At 30.0% G+C, this 24,493-nt stretch overlaps 1 protein-coding gene across 2 annotated transcripts in view; it reads left to right on the top strand.

The window, feature by feature from the left end:
* Window positions 1-24,493, top strand: part of mub (poly(rC)-binding protein mub) — a 167,377-nt gene that overhangs the window by 101,096 nt on the left and 41,788 nt on the right. For both annotated transcript variants that reach the window (XM_068775270.1, XM_068775269.1), the window contains one exon: window positions 17,717-17,747. The gene's annotated coding sequence lies outside the window, so the exon portion shown is untranslated. The remainder of the gene's footprint in view (window positions 1-17,716; window positions 17,748-24,493) is intronic.

Below are 24,493 nucleotides of genomic sequence, written 5' to 3'. Positions count from 1 at the left end.
AATTTACTTATATAAGTACAACGCGCTTTTTAAATAATGTATAATATTGTTAATGGAGGTATTTTAAATTTATTATTTCGTTGCTATTCTTCTTGGCCCCAGAGTTTGCTCTCAAGAAACTGATTAATAGCAGCAATATTTAAGCATGCTCCTTTATGAACCACAACTATACACATCAGGATACTAACTCAATAGTATATATATACACAGCATACCCTTTATTTAAACTTATAATCTAACACTTCATTCGGTGTTAAATTATACGTATTTTAAACATTATATTTTAATAGTATGCTAGCAGAAAATAAAAGAAAGTATTATTATCACATCCAATTATAATAAATACATTAGGTATGAATAGAGAATATGTGTTACAGTATTTTTGACAATAAATTCAAATTCAAAATATCTTAATTCCAATAGGCATTTTTAACCCGTCAATTATTTTAACAGTTGCGCCTTTAAATGAATTTTGTAATTGTGACTCATTTACAAACAAAGTTCACATATTTCGATAAGTAAACTACTTTATATTGCTTTTTATGTACATAGTTTCTAGGCAACCCTCAAATATACAAGTTTCTCTTTGATATAAGGCTCTGATGTAACTATTGGCGACGCTATTTAATCTTCCAGATTCCAGAACCGTTGCGATTGATTGAAACGTGAACACTAGTAACCCCGTAGAGGTCAATATTTGAAAACTTGGGTCATGCCTGCGCCCATTGCTGGGAATTGTAATCAATAAACTGTGTTTGAATAGCTATAAAATATAGATTTTAAAAAGAATGGCCTGCAACTAATTTAGTATTTTATTAAAGTGAGTAAAATTTTGCCGACATTATACAACACTTATTCTATTTATATTATATTACGCTTTGGTAAATCACATTCATTTGTCATTTGTAACTGTTTGTGACATTTTATTTAAGTTGTTAAAGGTGTATACAATTATTAATAACGTTTTTAATTTTATTGTTTTTTATGATCACAATATACGACAAAAATTTGTATTTTCATTATTTTTATTTATATTATATTATAGTATACTGCAAACTATGCAAACTATTTAAAACTGTACTTAAATTCTTCTATCGATTATTTTTTTTTACGTTGCCTGACAAATACTCATGAGAAAATCGAAAAACCTAAACAAACATAACTAAAAATAACACAAGACTAAATATCCCATGCTTACTTTTATTTACTATAACGAGGAAAATCATTTCCCTGTATTTTAAGTTATTTTGTTATTCAACACTTTTATTGTTTTATTTTTATGTTAGATATTCACTTTCGAAATCAATATTGACTAATCAATATTTTTTTCATATTATATTAATGTAAAAATGATTTTGTTAATTTACACGAATATTTTCCTCGGAATAAAACCATTTTTAACGGATTAAATTACTATCAATTATGATTATGTTATAAAATTAAAATGAACCGCAATTTTGTCTGTAAAAAATTTAAAATTAGTTTTATTTTAAAATTATTTTAACAATACAATATATAGTTTTAATAATTATTACTTTAGTTACTTTCTATATTTTTATTATAGAAAAAATACATACTTGTGTAATAACAAAAATTATATGGTAATTTCTTAAAAACCAACTACGAACTTTTTGTGATGTAGAGATATTTATTACTTTCTATAAAACGCTAAGTTGTAACAGCTTACAATAAGTCAAATAATATCTTCTATATATATTCAAGCAGCAGCGAGTTGGTATTATTGTTTTGTGCGCCATTCTTCTTGGCCCCGGCATTTGCTCTCTGAATATCTGATTAATAATCACAATATCCTACTCCGTCTTTGCATTTTGAAATATAATTCCATAACAACATGGTTTTATAATCTCAGCGACATTATTCAAGAAATATGTACCAAAATACAGTTATTATTTTTGACTTTCGAATGTTTAAACATTGTTTTATTAAACCTAATGGTATGACCACAATTTTTACCTCTCTTAATAAATTAGTGCATTTATTAAGAGAGGTAAATATAGTGACCCTACCATTTCCCAAAAATTTTAAAGCAACAATAAAAAAAATTACAATGTTAATAAGGACAATCTAACCTCTGTATTGTTTACACAAATTTAAACAATATTTTAATGATTAAAAACCATTTATTCCGTATTTCTAATTCTATTTCGAAATTTTGCATATGTATTATGCTCATTACTAATTAAACAATAAAATAATACAAAATGTCTAACATGATCTTCTTTTGACTATGTTTAAATAAAAAGATATATTTATTCAAATGAATTTCATTCATGAATACTACACCCACAGATTATGAACACAATTTTTTAGGATTGGGATTCTTGCGACAAGATATACGAAGTATTGCCAAATAAAAAAAAATCCTTTTTATTTTTGAGATCAACAATCACTAGGTAAACAGACGACCTTATTTAAATCGTATGGTGGAAGCCCATATCCTGTAGTAGATGTATTGTAGCTGAAATGGTAATGATGAATCAAAAGCACCTTATCACATAAAAATTAGACTATAATAATGCGATTTTTTTATATTACGCATGACGGAGTGATGTTTGTTTTTTGCGTCTAGTTTTATCTATAGTTATCAAAGAAGTACAAATAAAAAACAAATTAATTGCATTATAGAAGTAAAAGAAACATTGCGGTTGCATTACATCTTTTTCTAAATACATTGATGCACCTACATCATACAAATCACCGTATTCGCCATTATTTGACATCGTCGTTAGCTTCTAGTCGACTATTTCAAATTAAATATATTTTGGTAATTTTAATGCTTTAAAACTTGTTCATAGCACCGGAGAAAATTTATTGAAATAATGTGTAGCACATTCTTGTAAACGAAACATTTACCATTTTAAGACTAATCGACAAGAAAACTTAACAAAAAAATTAATTAACAATAAAAAGCAAAATGTTAGCTACACAAACCGTAACTCAGGAGCAGCTTACCCAATTCAGGGATCTTTTCCATATTTGTGTCAAGGCACGAGGAAGGTTCAAATGAAAAAATGTATAGAAGAATCTCGAGTAGTGGTAAATAGAATACTTTTCATTTTCCATACAAAACACAGAATAAATTATAACACCTATTCCTTCGTATAATATAAAGCTTTACAGTGAGAATATGAATACAAAAAACTTTCTTAATCAATAAATAAAGAGGTCAATCTGAAGTATTTTTTTATTAAATAATAAGTTCTTATGGATTGTGAAAAGCTTTTTTTTACAGAACGAAGTCTGTTCGCAGATAAAAGTTGCACAATATTTGTTTTAATACCTATCTTTATCGTAGGCTGCCAACCACGACTTTACAAAAAAACGGGCCAAAGAATTGACGTATCTTCACTATAATTTCACATTATACAATACATATTCATGTTTAACTTATGTGAACATAATATTCTCCTATTTAAATATATGCTTATGTGTAATTAGAAAATAGGTACAATAATGAACGCCTCCTCAACCCCAGTTGCGCGTAGAATTTTATAACATTCGTTCTTCGTCTTAGCTGACCTATACCGAGCAAAAGAAGTTTTTTACAAAGTTTAAATTCTTTTGTTGAGTCAATACATGGGTAGAAATCACTTATTTGTGTACAGTGTGATTGGTTTAGATGTAAAACATTTAAAAGGCGTGAATTTATAGCCAATTCGTTGTCAATTATTCCACGATACATACTATTCGAAAATGAAATGGTTTCAGAAGTAATAAATAGTGTAATGATAACAGAAAAAAAAGAGTTTTAAAAATTCCGATCATTAAAATTAATTATTGTTTACTAATTGTCCCTGCAGACATTATACTGTCAGAAGTTGTTGGTCAGTCGCATTTCAACAGGGCTTCTTCATATAATTGAAAAAAGGTGTAAAAGTTTTAAAACTTTTTATCGTTATATACACGATATGTTCATCACCTTTAATCCTCTATACTTATAACCAATGAGCCATTATATGATAAAAGATAGATATAATATTTCACATGTGTCATATTATTTCTATTTCTAATCTGCCTACTTGTTATTTAGGCACCACTCTAGACTGACTATTGATACTGCACAAAGTGTGAAAAAAATAAAAATAACATGAGTTGAATAAAATAAAAATTGTACGCTACGTCCATGAGATTTTTTTAAAACGAAATATAAAGCAATAAATTACTACACAATTTCATTTATGTTGTAACATGACCTCAAAATGTTTCCACCGCTTTACAAAACCTAGACCTGATATTATTCCTAGCGTTGAGAAAGTGAGAACATTTGTCAAACACCCCTGCGACAGTGACAAGCGGTTCCGTTACCTTATTTCGTATTGCATTTTACATGGAGCGCCCTACGAAATAGTGCCTATCGAATCGTCAAAGTAGAATACAAATATTCAGATTGTTCACTTTTAACTAAAAGTTTTGGTTATTTATTTTAAGCCAACATACAGTGATAAACATAAAGATAAAAGTTAAAATAAATAGCTAATTATGTCCTGGCTTATAGAAAAAAAAAGAATGTCACAGACCTTATTTCCCTGTTTTAAAAAAATGTTTTATACTATCAGTCTTGTCATGTCGTTATATCTGTTAATTAATAGCACCGGTAGAATTATTCTACAAATGTATATATTAATATTAATTATATATTAATTTTACTAAATTATATGTGAAAACATAATGCGGATATCCAGGCTAAAAATTTTAAAACCCCTGCATAATTTGAAAATATTAACATAAACGTTTAATTTAATTTTCAATTATAAAAAAATTGGAGAACCTTTCGCTTAAACACTGTAAAAGGTTATAATGTTACTGCTTATATATAACTTCCTTTATTATAGTTACATTCGTAATAAAGAAACCAAGGTTAAAAATTGTAGAAAATTATAAGATTTGTTTGATCATCGGCGAAAAGCAGAGCATTATTTAAAATGTATTAAGAGTGTCTAAAAAAACTGAGCTCTTTGACTTTGAGACGTATATGATACTACGCGCAAAAAAATATATCGCGAAACATTACAAAGAGAACAGGCAAAATTACCGAACTTAATACTACTGACAGTATTATTTTTTAAAGTAACCGTTCTTTACATAAAGACGTATTTAACAAATGCTATGAAACTTACTAATTTTTGTAAACAAATCAAAAACATGTTATACTCATTTAATACTTATGTAATGGACTTTCTATACACGAATGACTGACTTTTAGCTGACGTTTTTACGATTTAGGTTAAATAATATATCAAAATTGGGACAATAAAGTTAAGAAGCACACTGGTTATTCATAATATGGAATTAAAACTTTCACAATAAAGACAGTAATTGATATAGACATATTGTATCAAAAATCCTACTGATTTTTATAAAGGACCATTGGTTACAGATACAAGAGGTCACTGGTCAATAAGCAGCTTTTACACATATTCCCAATCGTGCAGTATAAAATGATCGCACTGAAATACGTTATATAAATTTATTATGTCTATGAAAATGCGAACAGAAACCATTTCAGGGACAGATAGTATTAATTGTTAAGCGTCGAAAATATTATTATGTAGTAATCTAAATTAAAAAGCTTTTTATTGCTATACTACGAATACGTTATTTGTTATTTCTAACAAATTTCTTTTTTTGAGAGAGTGTACCATACATTAATTGACAGTGAATAAGCTATGTATTTAAAAATTTTACACCTATAATCAATGTCACCACATACAAATAAAATACATATTGTACAATGAGTCATATAATTAATTTAGTTAATAACTTGTAACACAATTTATGAATAGTATATTATTAATAACATAAAATAATGATTTAAAACAGTGACCAATTTACTTTAATGTGAACACAGAGTCACTTTCAACATAATAACGAAACTGGCTATTTAATGAGTAAAGAAACAAAGTTCATCCATCGCAACAAATAAACAAGTTCATTATTATTTGACAACGCCGTAGCGAAATACTATACAGTTTTAATTGAAACGAAACAAGTACAAATTCAAGTGTGCTTGACCTGACAGCGAGATGTTGCTTATTACACCAGCGTTGTGAACTCGCGGACCAATTACACATTTGTGTATTTATTTTTGAATATGCGCCACTGTAAGATATCAGCTTATCGTATACATAAATATTAATACTAAAAATTGCCAACACGTAGCTATAAGACTTCGGGAACGGCTCGATCGATTCAGCTAGTTTTTTTTTTTTTCAAATTTAAGTTCAGGCAGTAGAAAGAGTCTTATAGATAGAACAAAATGCAGGAAATTAGTTTCGTTAAAAACTTTTGCATTCCTCTTCTCTTCTTGCAAACAGTTGGTGTCAATCAAAACAAAAGAGACGAAAGATTCATCATCATGGTTTCAGCCACAGATTATCTACTGTTGGACATAGACCGCCCCCCTTGATTTCCAATAAGACTGGTTGGAAACGAGTTTAAATGACAATGATTCTCGGAGACAATCTGCTCCGCTTCCATATGTTCACTCATAAATCGAGTAATGAAAATTAAAGTAATTTGGATTATTAGAAAGAGCGAGTGCCGAGTTTATTGTTATTCCTTCTTGGCGCATGTCTACCTTACAAACGCGGTGGTAAATAAAGTAAATATGTAATAGTTGTTATAAGCGTCTTTCGAACAGTGGTAGCCCAGCGGCAGAGGAATGAGACTTGCGATCGTTGGTCACGGGATCGTTCCCGGGAAACAGTATTTTAAGGAATTCACACTTTATGTATTAATTATGTATGATTGCTACTGCCCACAAATAAGTTTCCAGAGGATGGGCAACAGCATCCCCTGCGTACCACTATACCATACTGCGATCGCCAACCCACCTGTCAAGCGTAGTGATTATGGTATTTCCACATAAATAACTTAGAGGGTATCCTATGCCTTACGATGGGCTTCTATGGGCGGAAATGACGAAGCGCCTGTAAAAAAAGCGTACTTATATAAACAATTTTGACTGTGAATTTTAAAGTATTATCCCTAGGATACTCCCCACCATAATTCTTCAACTTCGTTATGATTATTCTCCATGCTGTTTCATCAAAGCCTAAATTTCGGAGTCAATTGTGATGCAGGGGAAGATTCAGGTACAAATATTCTTTTTCTTGATCTTTTTCACCTAGTTCCATGTTTTCAATATTAAAAACTATTTGATGTTTTCAAGTATTTAATGTTGAATAAAAAATAAAACATTTCTTGCTTTAGTGCATTAATTTTCAACACATGCAGAAATACGTCGACACAGATAAAACAATGCAACGCTTTGTTAACTCTCGGTAGTAAAACAAAACCCTCTTATGTTTTAGTTATGTGTGTCTGTCTGTTAAAAACATCGCCTGTCATTGTCTTCAGTTATGTGCCTATATTCAGGTGTGCATGTAGAATCTAAAAAACTTGTCAGGTAATTTTGTTGAAGTATTTTCATTTTTTATTAATACAGAATTTAAAAACTATTTTAATAAACTTAGTGTAATTTTTATAACCTTTTTTAATTAGACCGCCCTTCCCTTGACCTCATTTCAATCTCTGTGAAATCGGATTGCAAACAGCAATATTCAAAGACGATCCCACATGAACCAACGGGAATCATTCGATTACCGATCTAGATATGGTGTGTGTATCGAACCAAAAGTCAATTATTGTATTGTAATGAACGTTCCTTCTTGTAACGTTTCTATCTAAACCTATATTATATTCCTAATGTTTATGAAAAGTGTATCGCATGAATTTCTGTAATTAATTAATAAATATAAATACAGACAAAGTTCATAATTAGTTTATTATATTAGTATAATTAGTTTTCATAATTTAGAAATATATCAATAAAGGCTACATTATTAACTTGTCAGTAAAATAATGAAGTACCTAAACCTAAGCCCCTTTTGGCTTGTAAACTTTATTTATTCGTAGATTTTCGATTCCGGCCCTTTATTAGCAGCATTGTAATTAAGAGACGATCTCGATACGGACTTGGATTCAATTTTAAACAGATGGACATTTTAAATGAATCATCACTATTGCTTACAAACTGTGAAATAAAGAAAGCATCGTAAAAACCTCTCCTTATGTTATATAAAGACTTATAACATCTACAAATACACACATTGCTTGCAAGCTTTAACTCATACTGATACATTATTGGTTATACTCAGTCTCTTAGAAGTGTCCCTATCAACTATAAATAACCACAAATAACAACACTTAAATCATAAAATTAATAATTGACAACGGTAAAAACCTTTACATAATTAGCTACATTAATTAAATGATTACAACAATAGTATGTTATTAACACGAAATACATATTTTTAATGATATTCCGAAACGAGGAGATCCGTAGACGAACTAAAGCAACCATAGCCAAGGTATTAGCATCTGGACCACATTGCGCGCAAAACAGATGCCTGGTGGATCCTCGAAGTTTTTGGGGTAAAGATTACGTACTGACAAGCGCAGCCTAGCACGCTCGCTAACAAGAAGGACGTGTTGAAGTCGTCGGAAGATGCTGAACAAGACCTATTTGAACCTGCAGTAGTACTAGTGCAGCTGAAACAATGAACACGATGAACGCTCTGCTGGTGTTGTCAAAAATTTATTAATAAGTCTCTCTTTGATTTTTTCACAATAGTAATTGTGTAATGCTTATTTATATGAAGAGTGTCAATTAATTGAGATTGTTTATTTAGTACCCTCCGGGGATGAAATACGACCGCAATTGCTGTTTATCAATTCGATTTGTTAAAATAATAAACATAATTGATTCAATGCATTAGTTAATACTATGCTAATCTATTGTTTTAATTGTGTGTTGACTACCATTTTAGCAACGTATATATGTTACATATATATTTCAATAGGATTCTTAAAAATTCCTGTTTGATATTTGAATATAGATATATATTCTGAGAACAAAGTTAGTACAATTTTCTTAACTCTCCTTTTATCTTACGTTCAAAACTTCGGGTTATCGTGTCTATGGTCTTATAACATTCAATTTTAATCGTATAACTGTCTTATTGCACTTCTCTTTGCAACACCCTGATCAAATAATCGATGCTATAAAATTAGTTTTATAATTTTTAGAGTCGCGTGTACGTACTTCTGTGCCTTTTGAGCGATCCAAGTTTATTATGTTTTTCTTCTAATAATAATAATATTTTTGTCCTACTAATCTAGTTTTTTTAAAAAAGAAAAGGTGAACCAAATGTTTTAAGCACTTTTCGAAAAACCGTCGATTTTACTGAAGGTGATCGTTCACTGGTAGTTTTTTCCTTGTATTTTTATATTTATGCATGTATTAATATGTTGTAGTAATAAATATGTTAAATTTTTTTTCCATTCATGTTACCTCATCGTTAAATACTAGATCTAACTAACCAATGAGATGAATTATACAGCTTATGGGCTTTAGTATAACATCTTTATATCTACTCAATTAATTATTTTAACTAATTACAAATATTATAGCTAGAACTGATAAACTAAATAAAATCAAAATAGCTTTTTTTTAACAAAAATTCGAATAAACATATTTTATCTATTGCAGTACATACTAATAATAAAATATATAAATAATAATAAGTAATTATAAAACAATAAGCAATGACTTCGAGAAAGTTAATACTTCACGCTTGACTTACACAAATTACCAACAATTTTTTTTTTATATAAAAATATACATTTTGACAGGAAGTATTTTAAAATATTTCGGGAAAATGTAGATTCATTAAAAGTCCTAAGGATTAAGAATGGCTTAAACTTAGTCATTAATTTCATTTAGAGTTATCACTTACGTAACTCATCGTTTGATGAAAAAAAAAACTAAATATTTCACCAGTAAAAGGCTGACATAGGTTAAAGTCAAGTAATCTTACAAACCTTTACAAATAATCTGTAACTACATAAAAATCTCACATAAAAGGTAATTCTTATAAAGTAAAGCATATTTATTTTTAAAAATTCTCTATTTGTAAAATAAAATCACTGAACAAGTGTATTGCTCTACTGAAACCAAAAACCCTTCGAATAATCCACGATGAAAAGCGCAAACATCAAAGATTTTACATGAATATTTACCAGGGAATACTTTGCTCTTTAACGGTTCGATATTTTTATTGTTGTATGTGTTGTAACTAGGTAGTGAACTAATTGAAGTTATGGAAAGACTTACTTTATTGGTTTTTTTTCTTCGTAACGAACAGAACATTCACTTGACTTCATGACGTTTGGATCAAGCAGTTAATCATCGTTCTCCGCAGGCCTAACCACACCCGCGTTATGTTCAAAAGTACGTTTACACTGCAGCTTACATGCTAAACGAGAACGATCTATAGTGCTATGTATGTTTTAAAATTGAAAAAAACCTCCGCTCTCTCAATACCTCGAAACATTAGATATGGTAAAAATGGCTTTTCTCATTCCCCGTTTACCTACAGTAGTACATGAGATGATACAGGGTGTATCGTAAGTATCAAACTATTTTTTTACTAGACACGCTGTTCAAACCGAACCATAATGCATACGCGCTGCAGTACCGGAACCGCTGTACCGCACCTTGGGTATGCCTGGTGGGATAAGAGGAGCATCGACCGCTGTGTTCCGTCAGTTCACCGCACACGGCTACAGCGCTCATGATATTGCCACCATGCCGCGCTTTACTAAGCGTGGTACAGCGGTTCCAGTACAACTATGCTGCTTTGTGGTTAAATAGATCTAACGTAAATCATTTAGATGCCATCTAGTAAAACAAACTGACTAATAGGTATGGGATCATTAAAATTTATATATATATATATATATATATATATATATATATATATATATATATATATATGAAATTAAAGTTGTTAAAAAAAATCATTACCTTTCGTAAACATGTCGGTAATATTTCAGTAATCTAAACATGTAAACATATTAGCATACAAAATATTATATTTTAAGCTGAATACTGACTATGAGCCATAATATGGAAGTCCAATACTACACAGTAATCCGGTCGATGCGTAAGGCCGCCCTATACCACATGACAGTGGACATCTGAATAAGTCAACTTCAAGTCATAATGTATGGGTTATAATAAAACGGACTACGAGGCATCAGTGTTACACACAGATTATAGGTTTCGACCATATTTAGACTATTTAAATAGCAGGCATTCATCTTAGCAAGAGTATGCGTATTGTTCGTATTTTTTTTTTGAATCGGAATGATTTTTTTTTCAGCACTTCTAATCCATGTTAAATCTTATTTCGTATTTCTTTTTTGGAAATATTCAAATTGCAATAACTTTCTGAACTCAAAATCAGTATCAAAATGTATCCGCAAAACAGTGAATAATATATATTTAGATAAAGAAACGAAAGGATAACCACAAGTTGTACTTTTCGTACATTTAAGACGGCACGATGAACCTTCACCATTCGTCTCCAATAATGAAATTTATCTTCATGACAGAGAGTATGGAAAGTGCTTGCAAATACTATTATTGTATACACATTACAGTGTGGTTCAAGCCTTACAATTAACTCCATTATGCATGCATACAACCAATAACGTAATGTATTCCTGTCATTTATTTTAAATGTCCGTAATAAAATCCAGCTACCAAACGGCTTTTTAGGTTTAAACATAGTTGTTACTGAATGGTATTATTACAGAAGTAAATCAGTATTTTGAACAAAAATGTTACAATGGTTTTTTTTCTAATCTTATTACCTTTCTATTTCTATTATTACATTTTATTACGTCGTAAGATACAAAGGTAAAGAAATATTCCATGAAATAAAATAAAATCAATGTACATTTTACTAGCAATACTTTAAAAAACAACAATAATGTCCGATAAACAACTCTAAAATAAAAAAAGAGAAGCATTTAATTGAGTTGGACAGAGTTTAAAAAGTCTTATTGTCTTATTATCCATGACCTAAATTAAAACCAAATTCTTTACTGAGGGTGCTATGTCTAGAACATTCATATTTATTTATATCTAGAACATATAGATTATTTGATTATTTAGTCATTCAAACTATGAAGAAAGGATTTCACATTTTTTCTAATAAATTTTGCAATAAAAAAATCTATTAGAGAGTTTTCTAACTCTACAGTTGTCAATAAGGTTATCAAACTAAAGAAGCTTATAATTTCTGTAGCAGATTTAACTACCTATGGAATAGACAGATTAAAAGAGGATACTGTATTTACGTAACTCGGCACAAATCCTCTATGACAGTTGGTACGACGATTTACTAAAGGCGACTGACAGCAGTTTAGACCAGTAAGCTTCTGTGATATCGGAATTTTGACGTGCCTTGAAAAAAGGTTATCACATGATAGTTATAAAAGCTGATAATATTGAATATTCTGGTTAAGTAAAAAATTAACAAAACAAAAATTGCAATATTATTGCATTATTATTGCAAATGAAATAAGCCGTAAGATGTCTAGTGCTGGATAAAGGCCTCCTAAAGATAATCACAATAGCACCGGTTAGATGCGGCCTTAACAGCTTCCTCTGTCCACCTTGATATATTTTTCTGCAGGATGCATTAAAAATCATAATATTTAAAACGACAAATAAATTTTACAAAAAGCTAAATTAATCATATCCTCGCAATAACTCAAACGATGTAAATAGATAAGTCCGAGCGTCCATAGAATTGAGGTATAAAAACTGATGCAGGTTAAAATCATTGTTTCGGTGTGTTTCTATAAAAAGTAGAGTATTACAAAGCTTCCTACGTGTCGCTGCGAAGTGAAATTGAAATTTTTCACCTTTGTAAAGTTCAGTTGAAACAGTCCTCCTAACAACAGTTCCACATGTGACGATTTGTTCGTGCACGAATATTTAAGTAAACTACACTGACGTCAAATTTAAATTCGTAAAAGGGCAAAAAATAACAGTCAAATTCAAAATCAAGAGAAATTAGTCTTATAAATATTTTCTGCTTCTGATGAAATTTCTTTATATCATCTAAAGGTATAAATTTTTTGCAGCAAATAAATCAATCAAAGAATGATTTTCATCACCAAACTTGTGGAAATTTAATCCCTGCGCTTCCCTCGTACATATTTTCCAGTTTATTATGTATATTTTCGATTTATTATATAGTCTTTGTAATTTATGCATGTTAAGAAAGTCTTTAAATGTTATACATACCTGTACTTGTTTAAGCACATAAAAAAGACAAAATATCCAACTGTTCTTTTAAAAGAGCCAAACCAAAAGCACTCTATAAACAATAGGTAGAAAACTTCAACGTTCAAGTTTCATAAATTGCATGCATTGAAAAACGTTCCATTTCGATAATAATAGTTGAAATCATGACTGGTTCCTCGCAGTAGCGCTGTAAAAATTTAGAAGAAATAAGTATTCAAAAAGGATACTAACAACAAACTATGAAGACATTGTCAGGTAGTAGTTTCGGAGAATGGACAAGGGTTAAAAAGGGTACGGAAGAGAACAAATATCTGTACAATGTAGTAAATACGATAGTAAGGATGTTTTTTGTGAGTATGCATGACAAGATTTCGTGAGCTATCCGTCTATAGAGGATAAATTTACTCTGGCATGTAAATTTTTACATAATAATATTCAGAGAAATTGGATGTAGATGTAAAAGCTTAAAATAAACGAATGTACGCATTTGACAGCAACGAATGTTGCTGTCAAATAATGTAAATAAATGGTAAAAATCAATGGTTTCAGAAACAATAAATACCGTAATAACAATGTAGCAAAAATGTACTGTATATTAAAATTAATTATTGTTTACTATCTGTCCTGCTGACTTTATATTGCCAGATTGGTGAATCACCCTAAATAAAGTAACTTGCTATTATAATTTTTACATCCTAAAAAATTGTTTTGATATTGCCTACTCTTAAACTTGTGCAAAGCTGTTATACTAAAGCGAAGAATAAACATTTTCTAAAATGTTACAGAAGCGGCCAACCTAACCAATTTAGAGAGAGTAATGTACTATTGGGCAAGTAGGTGTGGCGTGAGTTGTTACAATAAAAGAATAATAGTTTCACAATTTTGTTGAATGAAAAAGCGTCCATCAACAAAGTACACAGATGACCTTGATAAGACTGCTTTCTGTTGGGCCTTTTAGAAAACTAAGGTGAAGCAGTGAATATCCTACGGCTGAATTAATGATGAAATATAATAGAAACAGGCGTTGTTGTATTACTCTCAGCATTTATCAATAATCTGTGCTAAAAAAAATTGATGATTTTTTTCATAACAAGTAAAAACATGTATTTTTAATAAAAAAAAATCTTAAGAAAACTTCTTACAATATTAAATTAAGGATCGCGATACCTATCATGACATCAACATAGACGACTCGGTGAATTACGTTAGCATTTGCACAAAAGAATCCTTCGTTCCGCGAATCTACTTGAAAAGGTTGAACATTTGAAGAGCAAAACCTATACATATCAAGGGTCGCGTTCACTCAATTGAATTATAAAATCCCTGCAAAAAATATAAAGCAACCATTTTTGATATTACTTCGAATATTTTTTTCCTATTATTGTGTTTGTAAAAATCACATATTTATTTATAAGGGTGATTTGCAGTATATACAAAGTTGAAAAAAATGATATTGAGTTATATGCCTGTGTATTTTATGTGTATTTACGCGTGATTGTAATTAAGTTATCAGAGATCTATGGTAGAAAAGTGGCAACGAATAAAATCAAATCAAATCATATCGAAGCAAAAATGATTATATTCATTTCTACTGACAACCTGACAACCTGACAACCTGAGAACATTAAAATAACACTGTTTTTAATAAGTTTATTTAGACAAAAATATATAAATGTTAAAATTTAGTTAAAACATACAAAAATAATTGAAATTAAATAATGTTCGAAGTGTCGGTTTTTAATGCGTTTTCTTTACACTGTGCTACGAAATCTTGGTATTTCTACAAAGTAGATAACACCGATTGGGTTTATAAAATGTCAATATTTCCAATGTGCGAAAGCAAATCCAGTGTACTCTTAAACATTTTAAAAAAGATTAAAAAGAAAAAGCAACAGTGATTAGACTTATTACTCACTAAAACTATGAAATTTCTAAGAACAACATAAAAAGTTCTACAATTATGTAACAAATTTTATAAACCAATAACAAAGTTAATTTTTATGAATCGTAGTTTACAGTTGTATCTGAAAATGTAACATTACGGTGGCGAATGTACAGTCATTTAATTGCGCAATCCCTGGACCAAGATGTATCTACCAAATTGGATTAAGTCACGGTTGATATTAAAGCGCTCAGAAATTCCACCTTAGTAAAACATTAGGAATCAATGTATACAATAGTTTGTTACAATCTTTAAAATTTAGACTAATTTATAATATTAATTTATAATATTAAATATTAGGCACGCAACTAGTTCTCACTATTGTATACACACACTATTTAAAAAAAATCTTAATTATGCTAATATCTATACATGTATTATATTGTTTATATTAGTAATTACGAATTTAAAAATCAAAATAACTCCTCGAATCTAACTCGGATGGGCAGCGTTCAGAAAGTTCTGAAACATCCTATCGTGTAAAATACCGCATGTCTAAAGGCGAAGGTCTTTAACCAATGTGTGTTGCTATTGACATAAGTACGGATCCGAAATGTAATCGCTTATGATGGGGCTCACAAGAAAGTTGAACGTAACCGAGACACCAAAGTACAGGGTCATGTTCAGTTTTCCTGGGAGATACGGATCAGAAATGACGAGATTCAAAGATGAATCAAAGTCATCGACGGAGCTCGAAGATATGCTTGTCTGAAGTGGCAGTTGTTTGTGCAACTGAAGGCCGTTGGAACATAAAGGCTCTCGAGTGGCGACCACAAACCGGTAGACTCGACGTGGGTAAGCACCCTACTAGGTGGACTGACAACATAGCTAAGGCCGCTTATTCAGGCGATCTTTGGGTCTTTGCTTTGCAGTGGGTGTCTAATCTACTCGGTTCGGTAGCATCAATTGAAGTCCAAACCATACCCTGGTGATGGTTTTGATGGTCAATTTTCTCACATTTTTTTTAATTATAAGTAATTTTAATTAATGATTATTTAACTATGGATATATATATATATATATATATATATATATATATTTATATATATATATATATATATATATTATACCGCGCCTTAGGATAGAACGCCAGAGAAACACAAGCACGAACGTCGCTACCGTGGGCGTTGACAACGGATTGACAAGACCGACACTCCAGCCTGATCGCGCATACGTAAGGCGCGATACTACGATTTCGATAGAACTATATTATGCCCATGAACGCAAAAATCGAAATAAATGTTAAGTGTAGATTACTATTGTACATTGTTCAGTAGAACTTTATTGCACGATAACTGCTTTTTTATTTTGCTTCAACTAAATTATTTCATATAAAATAAAATCTCTTTTTTTATTTTGAGTAAAATGTTTAAAAAGTTATGTTTTAAAGTGGCTGTTCAAATATTACTGGCCAGTAATCGAATGTGTCGAGCCAATAACTAACGTTCAATCTCTTGAGAATTTCAACAAGACAAAAAATTGGTATAGCAACACTTATGCATTTGTGAACAAATTTCATTATTTAATTGATTTATTTTGGATTTCTAAGCATCAAACACAATTTTTTTTTTTTAGACAAATACGTTAGGCGTTAGTAAAATCATTGTAGTAAATATAGATAATACACATAACAAATGAAATTTAAAAATGAATGTATGATAACTTATTTTATTTATAACACAAATGTTTCTCTAGAGCTTATTATTAAAACTTTAAGAGCTCTCCACTTAACATTTTTATTGTATTAATTGTTTGATAAAACCTTCAAAGTTTCTTGTTTAATTAAAAAAAAAATTAAACGCATCTATTGTCACCGATCTCATTTTACTTACGAAATAGCCGTCGGAGTTTAAGCAGGTTGTAAATCAGGCGGCTTTTCATTCCGGCCGAGTCGGTCATTTCTTTAATAATAAAAAAAAATTTTCAACGATTGTAGCCAAGTTCTTGAATACATTCAAACTTAAATATTTCATCATTTTAGGTAACTTAAGAGAACAACCACAGAGTTCTATAGTAACCTTATTATAATGAATTGTATACAAGTAGACTCAAAATAAAAAAAAATGTTTTTTTTTTTAATTACAACGTCAAAGAAGTTCTATAATATATATAAACTTTTTGTTAAAACTTTATATAAGTATATACACATCAACGCATCTAAAAGTTTTCGTACTGAGATTTTTTTCACCATTAAATAGCATTATTATATCACTTGCTAAATCGCCCAACAAAACCGTATAGTACCACGTTTTAAATTCGGTACATAGGCCCGAAAAGTAAGCCTTACGACAAAGAACGTCTGGGTTCGGTTTTGTAGAGCGTTGTCTTTATCGCACAGTGCTTGGAAAGACACAGAAACAGACACAGAATACGCTCCTTAAAACTGAAACTATCGAAAATCCAGAAGTGCCAAATCAAATGCCGGATACTATAATGCTAATGCTCTATTGTATCCGTGTAAAAGTATTCACTATCCCCACTGATATATGATGTCAGTTTTAACAATGAATAATGTTTCGTTGGTTATACACCATAAGACTGATATACCTTTCATTTACAACTTTTAAATGCTTAATTTCTTTCCATAGGTTTGTTGGAGTTCCAGTTCAGGCGACTTGAGTAAGTTTTCATATTTTTACCTTAATATAATAGTCCTCATATTTATTACCTTGCCAAGTTAAATATTTAATTAAGGTAGGCCAACACGATAGGATAAACTCTTCGTTATTATACGAATATTAACTAACATACCAGCCAAAGCAAGATGAGCTTCCTCCTTTGACTTTGTTATATTCAAAATATAATAATCTATTATTACTGTTACATTATAATATTGCAATGTTTTTTTTTATTATTTATGAATTTACGTATTTTTATAAATACTTGTTACTAAAGTTTTAGAAACAAATTTAAATTCAATGTTGATAGATAAAGTGCAAATTAGAATTGAATCTCTGGCTTTCCACTCTCGCAATTAACATAAAAGAATTAAGCTTAATCAGTTGTGACGGAGTCGTTATTTCTCGATCTAGCTGACGCTAACTCACGGTGCTGCAGCCAGGTTCAGTAGCAAGCATAGCTTTACACATAAATTTTTAAGCATAAATTTTCTGCAGGCCGGTTGAAACTCCAGGCGTTTTAATTAATATTTTACAAGATTCTTGCAATTAAGCTCTCGCCGTGTTAAAAAAGAACCTAATAAAACCTGAACTCCCGCTCACGCAGGGTGTAAATTAACTCGTTTATTTCATATAATGATGTTCATTTCTTGCTCCACAAAATGAATTAAAGCGTACCTGCTATTTGACTCCTCTATTCTCTGCTCTGACATATTAACCACGAACAAAATAAACAGTACTCTAATACGTATAAAAAATTAGTAACCATTTACACAACTCCATGAATAAGTATAATTAAAATTTTAAAATATTATCCAGAAAAACGACGTACTAAAAATAGCCGGCGAATTTATTTTTAAAATAAACCTCTTTAAAAAGAGTTACTGAAAGCAAAATGATGTAAAGCGTTAATTCTCGCAAACAAAGACGTGTCTAATCTTAGCGCACATTTTAATTTCAAATTGTGTTATAACAAACTATCTAATTCAACGGAGTAAATGGTTAATAGTTTCACTGACAGAGAATGCATATAAGGCATTAAATCCACCATTACACTAAGGGCTAAAGAGTAAAACATATAAATTTGTCACATAGCAATAACGCCGTGTTGTTCGACAGAATTTTACACTCCGAAATTCTGGACAATGCTCTAAACACCAGATTATTACAAACTTTCTTTACCTCTAGAAATTCTTTGTATTGTGAAAAACAAACGAACGAAATATTAAAAATAAAAAAAAAACATTCAAAATAAATGTAGTTTAAAAAAATGTAAGGTTAGTAAATACATTTTAATTTCATTCAAAGCCCGATAAAGCCGTCATTAGATTTAAAACTTATTCTATCGTTTAAATGCTGGGAACTGTGTAACACATTATTCACGAGACATATTCAATATCTAAAATTGATGTTCAAAACGAAACGTCTATTTGAAAACACTAAATAATGGTAATTATATTAAAAAGCATTAAAACATAGCAAATAATTATTTTTGATTACTTTCGCCGGATAAATAAAACCTACCTACTCGACATTTGATTGAAAGTGAACAAAAATCCGTCGAAGTTTAGTGGGCTTTTATTAGATCAGGGTATGTTTAAAACCCTCGTCGCTTTATGTTAAAAGATATCTGATTAAAAAGAAGCTGTAACTGATTAGAGTTTCTTTACTGGGCTCTTCTGGCATTCCTTCGTGACATAACGTATGTATATATCTGAATAATAATGTAAACAAGAATTATTGTAAAAAAATGGTGCGATATCTTTGATTCTATTTTAAAAGTTTATGGTTAATTTTGAAGATGCCATTTACAATTTGTATAAGTGACACACACTTCTAACATTTTTAAATGTTATGGACAACAACTCTCATCTCACATCAATGACGTAAATATTTTTAAAAGAAGTTTTTTTCATTTTTACAACTGCGCTATGTTCTATATCTTTTAGATAAAAAAAAATACAAATTATTTTGTTTATAACGTGTGATAAATTTTTTTAATTAAAATTAAAACCTCTTAAGTAATCTGCCAAAGCACAGATTATTTAAAATAATAACTCTTGCTAAATATATCTAAAAACTGATAAGTACTATTATACACACTGGTAATTACACTAAATGGCTATGTTAGGTTATTTTACAAAATACACTAACTTTATGTACCGTAATAATTCATAAATAAAAAATCTTCATAAAACTTCAGAAAAGTAATGAATATTTTTAACGAATATACAAAAATGGATTTTTAAAGAGTTGTACCATGCATATACCATAAATGTTCTGCTAAACCACCAATCCTGCTTAGTCCACACAAAAGCTCCTTTGTGGAATAATGATTCAAGTATGAATATTTAATGATACGGCGATATTGCACCTCATATTAAATGTAATCGGATGCGTTAATATCTAGTTGACCAATACTGTCGTCAAGCTTTCTTCGGAGGCTAGAATATTACTTTTTACAAATATATAATGTGTAAGACAGAGATAACGGATATCCACCGACATTTATTTTATCTCTCTTAAAAGTAAATCTAGGGCAATTAAAACGTAGATTTTTAACTAAAATAGTAGTTACAAAAATTTTTAAACAGGGAAATTATTAATATTTTTATAAACAAATTGCAAACAAGCTCGCAAAGTTTTCAAAGTTTAACGATCTCTGCATTTCATTGAACATTAACTTAAGCACCTTAGCCTTTGTGTATAGTCTAGTGAACATGCTGTAAATAATGTTACGAATCGTACTTGCAGCACGGGTCAATAGCTTGACGCAGTTAACAGTTATTGGTCGAACTACACCGATACGAGATCCGCGCTCTTCACTGTTCAATTCGTTATGTTCGCTTTGTGGATCTTGGCACAATAAATAGAATGAAAGCTATTGTGTACACGAACAAAATAAAAATAGATTTTACCTATTTTTAATAAATACAAACTTCTAATACATGTACAATAAACAACAGGATTCCAATTAAAAATTGTGTTATTTTCAAAACAGTAATAGTTAGCAATTTCTGTATAATATATAATTTGTGTTTTAAAGAATGCTGTAATAGCTTAACATTCCGTTATTTATACATTTAAAATTAAAAAATTATTAAGTATTTCTAACATATCATTGTCAGCTGCTATTAACTTTGTTACAGCCGCCAGCGTCTTAAACAGCAAAACAATTAAATGAATCTAACAACAAAAAAACTAAACGAATGTTAAAAATTTTATTACCGAATACGCAACTTAAATTTATTTATAATTCAATATGGTTGTGAGTATGTATGACATTTGTTTGTGTGTGTATATATTTACGCGTATAAACAGTAAGAAAAATTTGATCAATATCAACGTAACTTTTTCCAAGAAGCCTGTTTAAAAATAAATCTAAAAATACAACTAAGCTTAAAATAAAATAAGAGGACGCACAAAATTATAAAAGTGGAGAACTAAAACTGGTAAATAATATTGGCCAAAAGACACGATGTCTGGATTTACAAATAAAACAGAAACTCATACAGGTAAAGATAAACAAGCTAAGCCAATATTGTCCAACGCTGCTTAGACGTAGACAAAGGCGTGCACATGTTTCGTCATAGTCAGTAGCAATAAACATTTGAATACTGAATTTATTTACACGTACAAAATGATAAAATGTTTATTTTGTTTTTAATAAAACGGTATGTGTACTTCCGTAAGTAAATAAATAGATGATTTTCTCTTCCAATAAAACAACATCACTTCTTCTTCCTGTGATGCTATAACCCTTTATGAACCTCCTCCTCAATTCTCTTCCATCTGGCTTTATCGTCTCATCGTTCTTTGCCAAGATATCTTCCTTTAAGTACCTCTGAGATCTTACTTTACATATTCCGGTCACTTTTTTCTGGATCTTCCTCGGGGTATTTTGTGTTGGAGTCCGTTTAGAGATAGTCTTAACAGCCCTGGTGTTAGTCATTCTTTCCAAGTGGAAGGCCCATTTGAGCCTTTGTGGCTTGTAGAACCTGATAATCGTTTTGTTGTAAATCAAATCGTTTAGCTCGTGATTCATCCTTACACGTTGTCAGGAACTCTTCAGATTAATTTATGTATCTTTAAGGGAGAAAATTTACAAAATAATATAATTATAATATAGCAGTATATAACAGTGTAAGCATTTTATTAACAACGATTAATTTATCAAACCTGGGTACGGTGTCACATACTTTTTGAAGCTCCTCTTTGAACTGACCCTTGGTGTCCGTCAGTTAGGGGTTATTATGCACACATGTATGTAATGTTATAGGGGCCGCCTTTGGCTTATAGTTTGCAGAGTCGCTCGCTAATCTAGTGGAACACCAACAAAAAACTGTCAAGCTCCTTGCTGACGATAAAGCCGGTTCCGCTGCACTGCATGCAACAAAATGTGTATTCTGGTTTTCTAATAAAGCCTGATCCTTCCCACCTTATCTCTTAAAGTGCCATCAGGTCTTATATGTAGCTCTTTAGAGTAGTGGCTATTTGTATTATTTTGTCCATACGTAATATTGTTTGCACGTTCTAGGTTCAAATACGAAAGCGTAATCGTTTATCCTTCAACTATTGCCGAGGTCGTTGTGTATTAATTGATCTGGTACTCTTCGTTTTAGAGTCTATAAAACCTCTTCTTTTATCCGGGCTAGGGACTGGCAGTGGCATTGCAGTAGCACTGGCGGAGTTCAACAACATCATATTGCAAGTTAAAATGTAAATGTAGAAAATAATGTATGAATTCAAAAAAGTTTCCCATTCTTTAATACATAGAATTTCAATAATATAAATGATAATACGATTAAAATAAATCAGCACATGATTTTATGTTGTTTATTGTAACAAACTTAGTTATTGATAAATGTTTTCAAACTAAAAGCATTATCGTGTTTATTATTAACTACTTCCCGGATATATTATGATTTTTCCATAAATAGCCATGATCCATCAAAGTAAAGTATTACATACGTTAAATATGTTATGGGAAAAATAAAAGTTACCTTTTATGAACAAAGTACGTCGAACATTATTTATTCAAGTCTACAGTGAATTTTATACACGTATTAATTTATATACAAGTACATTTACATGCGTTTTTTTCATAAGCAGCATTTTCATCAAATAATAAAAGTTTTAAAACGTTCGTATAAATCGATGGAATGATAGTCAACTGGTAGGTGGTAGGTTTCGACGATTTAGTCATCATCATGGCGATCTTTGGGAGTGGCTTATTTCTTGAAGTGGACGTCAATCAGCTGATAATAAGGTAGGCAGCAACACAAAGAATTCTGTTGTTGCCCATTTATTTCAATAACTACAGAACCCTTACCCCAGAAAATAATATTGCTTAAGCATCAGTTCACTACTAGATGACTTCTAATAGTGTCCCATGAATATTACTAGATGCAAATTAATTTTAATAGCATAAGGTCAATGGATCTAGCCGTGTTTATAATTTAGTATGTCTTACTGAAACAACATTTTTGAATAATATTTTTAATATGATATACATTTTTAATTACAACATTTTACTATAATTTTGATTTAAGATGAGAAGAAATAATGTTATTAAATACAGTAGTTAAGGCAATTATAGGTATAACATAGTTTAATAAGGCTATGATAATGAAAAGTATATACATGTTTTTTTTTCATATTTTTCCAAATATCTTAAATAAATATATATTTATTATTTATATACATGTATGTATATTTATATACGTGTGTTTATATATATAAATAATATATTTTTGTAATGTTATCTACTTATGTCTGAGTAAGCAAATAAATGTTAACAATAATATGTAACAATAATAGATGTTTAAAAATCCGTAATATAGGGGTTACAGACATGGATAAATGTCCCAACTTCCCCTGTTTCCTTATATTTAAAATTTATAAAAGGTAACAGCAGGTTAATACGAATTATCACTGTGGCTCAAAAATGTCTACATTTGACAATGATAAAGCAGGTTGCAAATGTCTCCTCGTTACTCACGACTGAAAGCGTAACATCTCATTACCTTAGTTGATTACATAATTAACTGTTTTGATGTCTTAAATAAAATTATATTTATGTAATAAAAATTTGGACAACTTCCTTTTTTAAATAATAAGCGGCAGTTAAGAGTGCTTTATAAATGAGAGCATATTACTTTTCCTCAGTGATCTTCGTTCGTTACTTGTTAAATAATTTGAAAGTTATTGAAGATAAATGAATGTTTATAGTTTACAGTTTTGAATATAAAAATGCTAATTATTTAATATTAAACTAGGATTGACGGCAGAAGTTATTATTAATACTTTTATTAGATCATCATTGTTAGAAAATAAAATGTTCGTTTTACTTAATTTCTTGTAGGAAAATAAGTATTGCAAACGGATTGCAACGGTAACGTACAAAAATAACAGAAGGCCAAAAAGTCAAAAAATGAAGGACGAATAAAAATCACATAAATGTATACATTTTTTAATATGTACATTTTTTAAATTTAATTTAGGTTCTAAACTTAAAAAAATTATGTCGTTGTTCGTGCCATTAACATTTTACAGTAAACGACCATCTGAATGGACGTGTCAGTTAGCTTTAAGATTGTACTAGAGAAATTTGTGCTCTGTGACGGTCAAGTTTATACGATGGTAAGATCTGGGGTCACCCTATGTACGTAATCGGATTATCAGTCATGGCAATGTTGTTATACTCAAGCAAGGAAAATCACTTAATATTAGCTTATATATAGTGTA

This window comes from Battus philenor, unplaced genomic scaffold (assembly GCF_028537555.1).
Source record: "Battus philenor isolate CCGP_79_NKW_IND1 unplaced genomic scaffold, ilBatPhil1.0.hap1 SCAF_8, whole genome shotgun sequence".
Taxonomy (NCBI): domain Eukaryota; kingdom Metazoa; phylum Arthropoda; class Insecta; order Lepidoptera; family Papilionidae; genus Battus; species Battus philenor.
This window is presented reverse-complemented; position numbering and strand designations above follow the sequence as displayed.